General features: G+C 43.0%; 1 protein-coding gene across 8 annotated transcripts in view; it reads left to right on the forward strand.

Moving 5' to 3' along the window:
* The window catches only part of Stau2 (staufen double-stranded RNA binding protein 2), a 299,224-nt gene that overhangs the window by 200,566 nt on the left and 90,829 nt on the right, over positions 1-7,829 (forward strand). The window lies entirely within an intron of this gene.

Raw genomic sequence — 7,829 nt, forward strand, 5'->3', positions numbered from 1 at the left:
CAGAAGCTGGAAAGAACCCAGATGTCCCTCAACAGAGGAATGGATACAGAAAATGTGGTACATTTACACAATGGAGTACTACTCAGCTATTAAAATTAATTATGAAATTCTTAGGCAAATCAATGGATCTGTAGCGTATCATCCTGAGTTAGGTAACCTAATCACAAAAGAGCACACATGATAAACACTCACTAATACCCAGAAACGTAGACTACCCAAATACAATTTGCAAAACACATGAAACTCAAGAAGAAAGATGACCAAAGTGTGGATACTTTTGTTCCTTCTTAATTTGGGGAACAAAATTCCCATGGAAGGAGCTACAGAGACAAAGTTCAGAGCTGAGACAGAAGGAAGGGCCATCCAGACACTGCCCCACCTGGGGATCCATCCCATAAACATCCACCAAACCCAGACACTATTGCATATGCCAGCAAGTTTTTGCTGACAGGACCCTATATAACTATCTCTTGTGAGGCTATGCTAGTGTCTGGCAAATACAGAAGTGGATGCTCACACTCATCTATTGGATGGAACACAGGGCCCCCAGTGAAGGAGCTAAAAAAAAGTACCCAAGCAGCTAAAGATGTGCAACCCTATAGGAGGAACAACAATATGAACTAACCGGTACCCTCCAGAGCTACTGTCTCTAGTTGCATATGTAGCAGAGGATGGCCTAGTTGGCCATCAATGGTCGAAGAGTCCCTTGGTCTTGAGAAGATTATATGCCTCAGTACAGGGGAAGGCCAGGGCCAGGAAGCAGGAGTGTGTGGGTTGGGGAGTAGGGCGGGGGGAGGGTATAGGGAACTTTGAGATGAAACTAGAAAATTTGAAATGTAAGTCAAGAAAATATCTAATAAAAAAATGGAGCATGTTGTATAATAGCACAATATCATACTCTCCCATAAGTACTCTCAGACCAGGCTGTCACTGTGTCACCCTCAATGCCTTTAGTTGAAACTGTCAGGGAATACGGTTCATTTTCCCCTGTTATCCCCACTGCTTCATAGTGAGCAGCGCTTGGGCCTTCTTGAGCTCATACACTGCCCACATGGTGGTTTTCTCAGGAGACACAGGATAATGAGTTAGAACTGCCCTTCAATCTCCCCTAATGAGGACTAGAGGAGTCCTTCGGATAGAGGACTTTTACATTGACATCGTTTGAACTCTAACCTTGTACAGATTCCCAGGAGTAAATTCCTCTAGCTCTAGGGAGTGGTGCCTACTACATAGCTCTTCTGGAAGGCTAGGATTCATATTGCTGGGATTTTCAGTCAGATCACGATATAGTATAACATTAATTGGTCTTTATGTAGCAACCAGAATGGAATCCCAGATAAAGGAAGCAGTGATATATATTTTAGTTTTCTTCCTTAGAAATTCAAAAATACCTTTACTCTAAGCATTTAGCAAACTAAGCAAATTATCGTGTTTGCGTTCTGTTTTCCTTATAATTAATGGGACTCTTATTCTATTCTATGTTCATATCTTCATTAATTTATCACACAACCAGTATCCTTACTGACTCGTGAGGTTAATGCTTAAAAAGACACTGACAGGGCTGAAGAGATGGCTCAGTGGTTAAGAGCACTCACTCATGTTCCAATGTGAGGCGGGCATTCCCAGCATCCACATAAACTCTAGCTATGGCTCTGTATACCTGTAATCCTAGCACCCGGTTCAGCAATGGAGGAGGCAGAAGGAATATGGGCTTCCTGGCTATCCAAACGTAGCCAAAAAATGGCAAGCTCCAGATTCAGTGAGAGACCTCTTCTGAAGGGAGTAAGAGAATGGTAAAACAGGGCACAATATCTCTGGTGGCCAGGTATATGCACAGATGTATGTGTCCCCCCACACCAGTGTTCCCCAAAACATACACAAGAGATGCTGACAACATTCTGAGAACGGATAAACAGAGGAGATTTCATAGTGAAGTAAGTTTTAGTCCTATGATGCACCCACTCAAACATGCAGTGTTTTACATGTGGTTTTAATAGTAATTATCTTCGCAATATTCTGATCACTTTATTTAGGTTTGAGCTTTGCAAATCATTTCAATTTAATTCAGTCTAGTTGTAATATCAGAATTTTAAACATGATACAGTGACATATATTCTGTACAGTCTATAATGTAGAAATAGAAGAGTATCACTATCAATTAGAAATCACATGAACACAGTCAAAGATGAGAAAAACCCACGTTGGCAGAATTTTGTTAGCGTCACATGGACTCTGACCAGTGCTTATTCTAGAGTCCTGTGTGCATTTGCGTTAAAAAAAAATTCAGGGTTTAGATGTGAGTGGAATGCATAGTTTTCCCTTTCCACTGGTTATAATGAAAGGTATTTCCTAAGCTGTATAAGCCAAGAAGACTCAAACTGGAATTAGTAGACTGTCTTTCGATATTAGAGTATTCTGAAAAGGTTTTAAATACTTGAGATGAGTTCTGCATAAATTGTAGTTTCCTTGAAATCTGCACTCTGAATAGGAACCTATTCTATGTGGGTCCCTCTTAAAAATGGTATTCAGCAGATTGTATGTGTGCTTTTACAGCTTCATTATTATGATAGGCAAAATGGGAGGAGTGTGTAGCCTGTCTGACCCTAGTCCTGTACACATGACATCCCATTCTATCGGAAGCTCTGCAGAAGCCAGTTATGACATTTGCTCCTGTCCACTGGCTGTGTCTTGGCCCAGCTGAGAAATGAGGCCTTGGTACAGAATCTTTCCAAGCCCACAGAAGCTCTGTGCTCACCGATATGTTAGCTGTGGCACCATCTGTTTCTTGATTCTTGAAAAATAAAAATAAAAATAAAAATAAAAATAAAGATAGCTTGTACTGAACTATCTTAGGAAATTTTAATGATTTTAGACTTCTTGTTTGCAGTGCATTATTAACTTAAATATGGAATTTTCTTATGAAGAAGACATAATGGCCCTTCTATGTTTTTATCTTCAATACTTATACCCAGGAGTCTCAATCAACAGACCTAACCTAAAGCGTCACTCTGACACCTTGTTTGTCTTTGCCAAAGAGTTCATATCATATATAAAATAACCACTTGAATGTTCAGAATGATCAGTTTTGTCCCATAATCTGTAATGTTCCTAAGTAAAATTCTAATGTTATGGTTTTATTTTTAAAGGCTTATTTCTGGAAGAAAGATGGAAATTTGAAAAATTAGTTGTCTCTTAATGAACAAATTCCTCTGAGTATTTAGCTAGCTTCTTGAGACAACATTTATACAAGGTACTTCATACTTTTAATTAAGATAATTATCTTAGCCGGGTGTGGTGGCACATGCCTTTAATCCCAGCACTTGGGAGGCAGAGACAGGCGGATTTCTGAGTTCGAGGCCAGCCTGGTCTACAAAGTGAGCTCCAGGATAGCCAGGGCTACACAGAGAAACCCTGTCTCGAAAAACCAAAACCAAAACAAAACAAAAAAATCTTATTAGAGTTTAATGATCTAGGTCATAGAGTTTTTAGCTTGGAACCATTTTTTTTTTTTTAATCTGTCTTGTAGTCTGTGATCTTTGTTCCTTTGTTTGGATAGACCTTCTTGAGTGGAGAAGATGAAGGGGCACAAGAACACAGTATGAAGCACCATCTCAGACAGTATCAGGGACAAGGTTAAGATCCCTCCTTCCTGATCCACAGTGGCTCCGATCTGGTATGTTTGCAGTCATCCTTCATGGCAGGCGAGGAGAATCTGCAGTATTTAGGAAAGAGCAGCTGTTTGGTGGTAAGATCTAAGTTTTAGGAATTAATCGTGACATAAGTTAGTTACATGGGCTTTGTCCCTTCCTTGTGACTCAGTACCTGGAATGTTAAGTGGAAGAGCTGAGGTGACTTGCACTATCCCAGTACTATCCCATTTCATGATTCTGTAATTGAGCTTATTGGCATAAATAGGTGTGATACACTGATCTAGAAAATAGCTAGCCATTGCCCTGTGGCTGTTAAAGATTCTGGTACACCAGTGTCTGTCTGAGGCCTGCAGAAAGGAAGGTTTTCTTTGGTGCAGCCATGTGCTAAGGCTACTTCCTAGTACCTGCCAGACCCAGCAAATTCACCCTCTGGGGAGTATAGCTACCTCTCTACACCTTTGTTCCCCTCCCGCAGAACCAATGGCAGGGGGAGTGTGATGGCCATTGTCCGTTGGCAGTGGTCATCCTTTGTCCCAGACACTCCTGTTCCTGGGGCAGCTCAGCTGACCAGTGTGAACAGTGTCTCTCCTCAGCCCCCAAGCAAGCCAGAGCCCGGCCTTCCTGGCCTGGGCTTTCCTTCTCAATCTCAAGCATCTGCATGGCAACAGGCACTCAGTCAGACCTATGCCATACCTCATAAAGGGAATATGAGATACCTCATTGGCTATTAAAGCAAGAATAATTACTGTCACCTTAAAAAATATTTCTTCAACCCATATGTGTCATTGCAATTGAGAAAATGGCTTTAGGATTCTTTTTGTTTAGAATTACTTTATTAATTTATGTGTATGGGTGTTTTGCACCATGTGTCTGCTTGGAGTCTTTGGTGGCCAGGACAGAGTGTCAGATCCCAGAACTGGACAGATTGTTGTAAGCCACAGTGTGAGTGCTGGGAATTGAGCTGAGATCCTCAGGAGGAGGAGGCAGCATCTTAACCACTAGGTCAAGTCTCCAGCCCTGAATTATGATTCTAAGATAAAAGCACTTGGAAAACAAACTTGGAAAGAGCCCTTATGAAACTCAAACTGTTTTGATCTGTGTGGAAGAGAAAGGTGTGATGTGCAAGGGCAGCCAAGTCTTAGTCTTAGTTCATCTCCTGGCTCGTGGCAGCTTCCCTCTGGGAGCTCAAGGGGAGTGGGCTGCATCACAATGGGTGTGTACTCACAGAACAGATGCTGCTGTGGCACGGCAAGACAGGGCAAGTGTACTGGAAAAGGCCACATGCCTTCTGTGTACTACACATGTGGCTGTTTCGCACTCCGTCCCAGGCTCACAACTCCTCTGTCCTGTCTAAGTTGGTCACTTTTCCCAACTGGTTCCTGACTTTCTAGGTTAAATCAGTGTGGGTTTTTTTTTTTTTAATTTAAAAATTTTTTATTAGATATTTTCTTAATTTACAATTCATATGTTATCCCCAAAGTCCCCTATACCCTTCCCCTTCCCTGTTCCCCATCCCACCCACTCCCGCTTCCTGGCCCTGGCATTCCCCTGTACTGGGGCATATAATCTTTGCAAGACCAAGGGGCCTCTCTTCCCAATGATGACCAACTAGGCCATCCTCTGCTACATATGCAGCTAGAGACACGAGCTCTGGGGGAACTGGTTAGTTCATATTGCTGTTCCTCCTATAGGGTTGCAGACCCCTTCAGTTCCTTGTGTACTTTCTCTAGCTCCTCCATTGGGGACCCTGTGTTCCATCCAATAGATGACTGTGAGCCTCCACTTCTATAACTCAGGTGCTTAAAGGAGTCATTCTAAACTAGCTTGTTTTCTTTGTTGTTGTTAAGTTTTTAGACAGTGTCACACTCTTTGGCCTTGTTATAAAAACCCAGCTGCTGCCTTGAGCCTGCAGTGACCACCTTGCCTCTCTATCTCCTGAGTGTTGTTGCAATTACAGACTGAAGCACCACACCTGGCCTGAAATAACTTCCTTTTTTATGTTTTTGATTCAGTGTGATCCGCTTGTCTTTTTCTTTTCTTTTTAATGTTGTTTATTATGTCTATGGGGAGAGAGCCCATGCTGTGGTGTGTGAGTGGAGGCCAATGACTGACCTGAGGGAGTCAAAGCTCTCTACCATGTGGATCTGGGGATTGAAGTCAGGTAGTCAGCAAGCACCCATGCCTTCTGAGAATCTCATCTGATTTTTCTTCACAAGTTAGTTAACATCACTGAACTATCCTGAGCTCTGCATGGCTTCCCGTCACATTTTGTATTCTGCATTCCGAGCTCTGAATGGCTTTCTGTCACACACTCTTGACTTTTCATCTTGAGCCTTGAGTGGCTGCCCATCACACTTTGCGTTTATACAATAGCCCCTGGCTAACCCGATTCTCTGTCCCAGCAGCCTCAGCCCTTGTCTCCTCTGTCCATTGACCAGAGCATCGTGAGGGGATGTGCTGTGTTAAGACAGTGTTAGAAATGTCACTGCATGCATCTGTCACACTTAGGACTCCACTGTGAAAGGAAAGTTCTACAAGCTCTATGGGATCCCCAAATACACTTAAAAGGAGAAAGTGCCCCTAGGACATTGGAAGACTGCCATCTCCTGGCCCTCTGTACACTGGGTCTGTTGGACACACCTTGAATGCACCAGCTTTGGCCTGAATACCTCAATGCCAGTAATGAGGAAGGTCTACTCCAGAGTTCCAGGAATAATTTGACTCCAAAAAGTGGTCACTGCACTGTCTCGCTGGAGGGCATCCTTCCAGCAGGTCTCTGAGGATGTTCTCCATGCATTTGTTCTACTGTCACAACAGATGGGACAGTAAATCTGCATCAGTCTAGAATGTGTAATTCTCTAGAGCAAAGCCTGGTGTGTAAGTCCACACACTTCATTGCCTTAGCAGGCTTGTGGAATTAAGTGGCTGTCCTGGAAAACTCTATTCCATATAGCACAGAGGACTTTTAGGCTTATGCCTCCACGAGGAAAATTTAAAAATTGTGGGTCACATGACAAGTCCATCTGTACAGGCTAAGTGAAGAATATGGGAAGCCAGTCTTCTGAAGAGATGCTCAGGCTTTTTAGTGTATCAGACTTGGGGACGAGTTGTACTGATTGGTGCCTGTTACCAAGGTGATAAGCTAGATGTGCTTACCCTATCTGTCTCAGGATCCAGTTTGTTCCGGTGAAATCTCACGGGGTATATAAACCGCACTTGAGAGTGGGTATCACATTCAGGAGCTGGCACACACGTGTTTGTATGTGTGTCTGTCTGTCTGTCTGTCTGTCTGTGTGTTTGGCTGGCTTTGTTTGTTTGTTTGCTTGGTCGGTCGGTTGGTTTTGGGTTTTTTAATACAGGGTTTCTGTCTCTTCCAAGTGCTGGGATTATTGCCTGGATTTTAGCATTTTTGACTTACTGGGTTTTTGTTTGATTTTATTTTGTATCGTTTGTTTTTTTAAGAAAAAGCAAAAAGGAACTCTTACAAAGGAAAGCTTTCACTTGAGGCTTGCTTACAGTTTCAGACAGGGCAAGTGTACTAGAGAAGGCTGCAGGCCTTCTGTGCTACATATGTGGCCATTCTAGCAGGGAGCATGGCAGCATGCAGGCAGACATGGTGCTGGAAAAATAGCTGAGGTTCTACAGCCTGATCTGCAGGCAACAGGAAGAGAGAGAGCCTGGCTTGGACCTCTGAAACCTCAAAGCCCGCCCCAGTGACACACTCCCTCCAAGGCCACACCTACCCCAGAAAAGCCATATCTCTTAATCCTTCTAAGTAAGGATTGACCTGCACTGATGACCAAGCACTCAAATATATGAGCCTATAGGGGCCGTTCTTATTCAAGCCACCACAGCCGGTACATTTCCTAAACCTCATCACCATTAGGAGAAATGGTCGTCTTTTCTTGTCATCTAGAGTTACAGTTAGAAGCTGTCTTCTCTTCATAATTGCTGTTGACCTGGTTCATTCAGATCGCATGTGAATCACTACTTTCACACAGATGGGGTAAGTAGACCTAGATTAGCGTCTATCGTTCAGCTTAGTTTCTAGTTTCTAGTTTTGCCATCTACCTTCAGGTTAGCTTGGGAATTTACTTGTTAAAGAATGGGTCAGTGAAACAGTCAGCTAAACAGGTGTCAGCTAGCTAGTGAAGTGTAGCACACGGATGTTAGTGGTGA

This window comes from Mus pahari, chromosome 22 (genome assembly GCF_900095145.1).
Source record: "Mus pahari chromosome 22, PAHARI_EIJ_v1.1, whole genome shotgun sequence".
In the NCBI taxonomy this organism is placed as follows: Eukaryota; Metazoa; Chordata; class Mammalia; order Rodentia; family Muridae; genus Mus; species Mus pahari.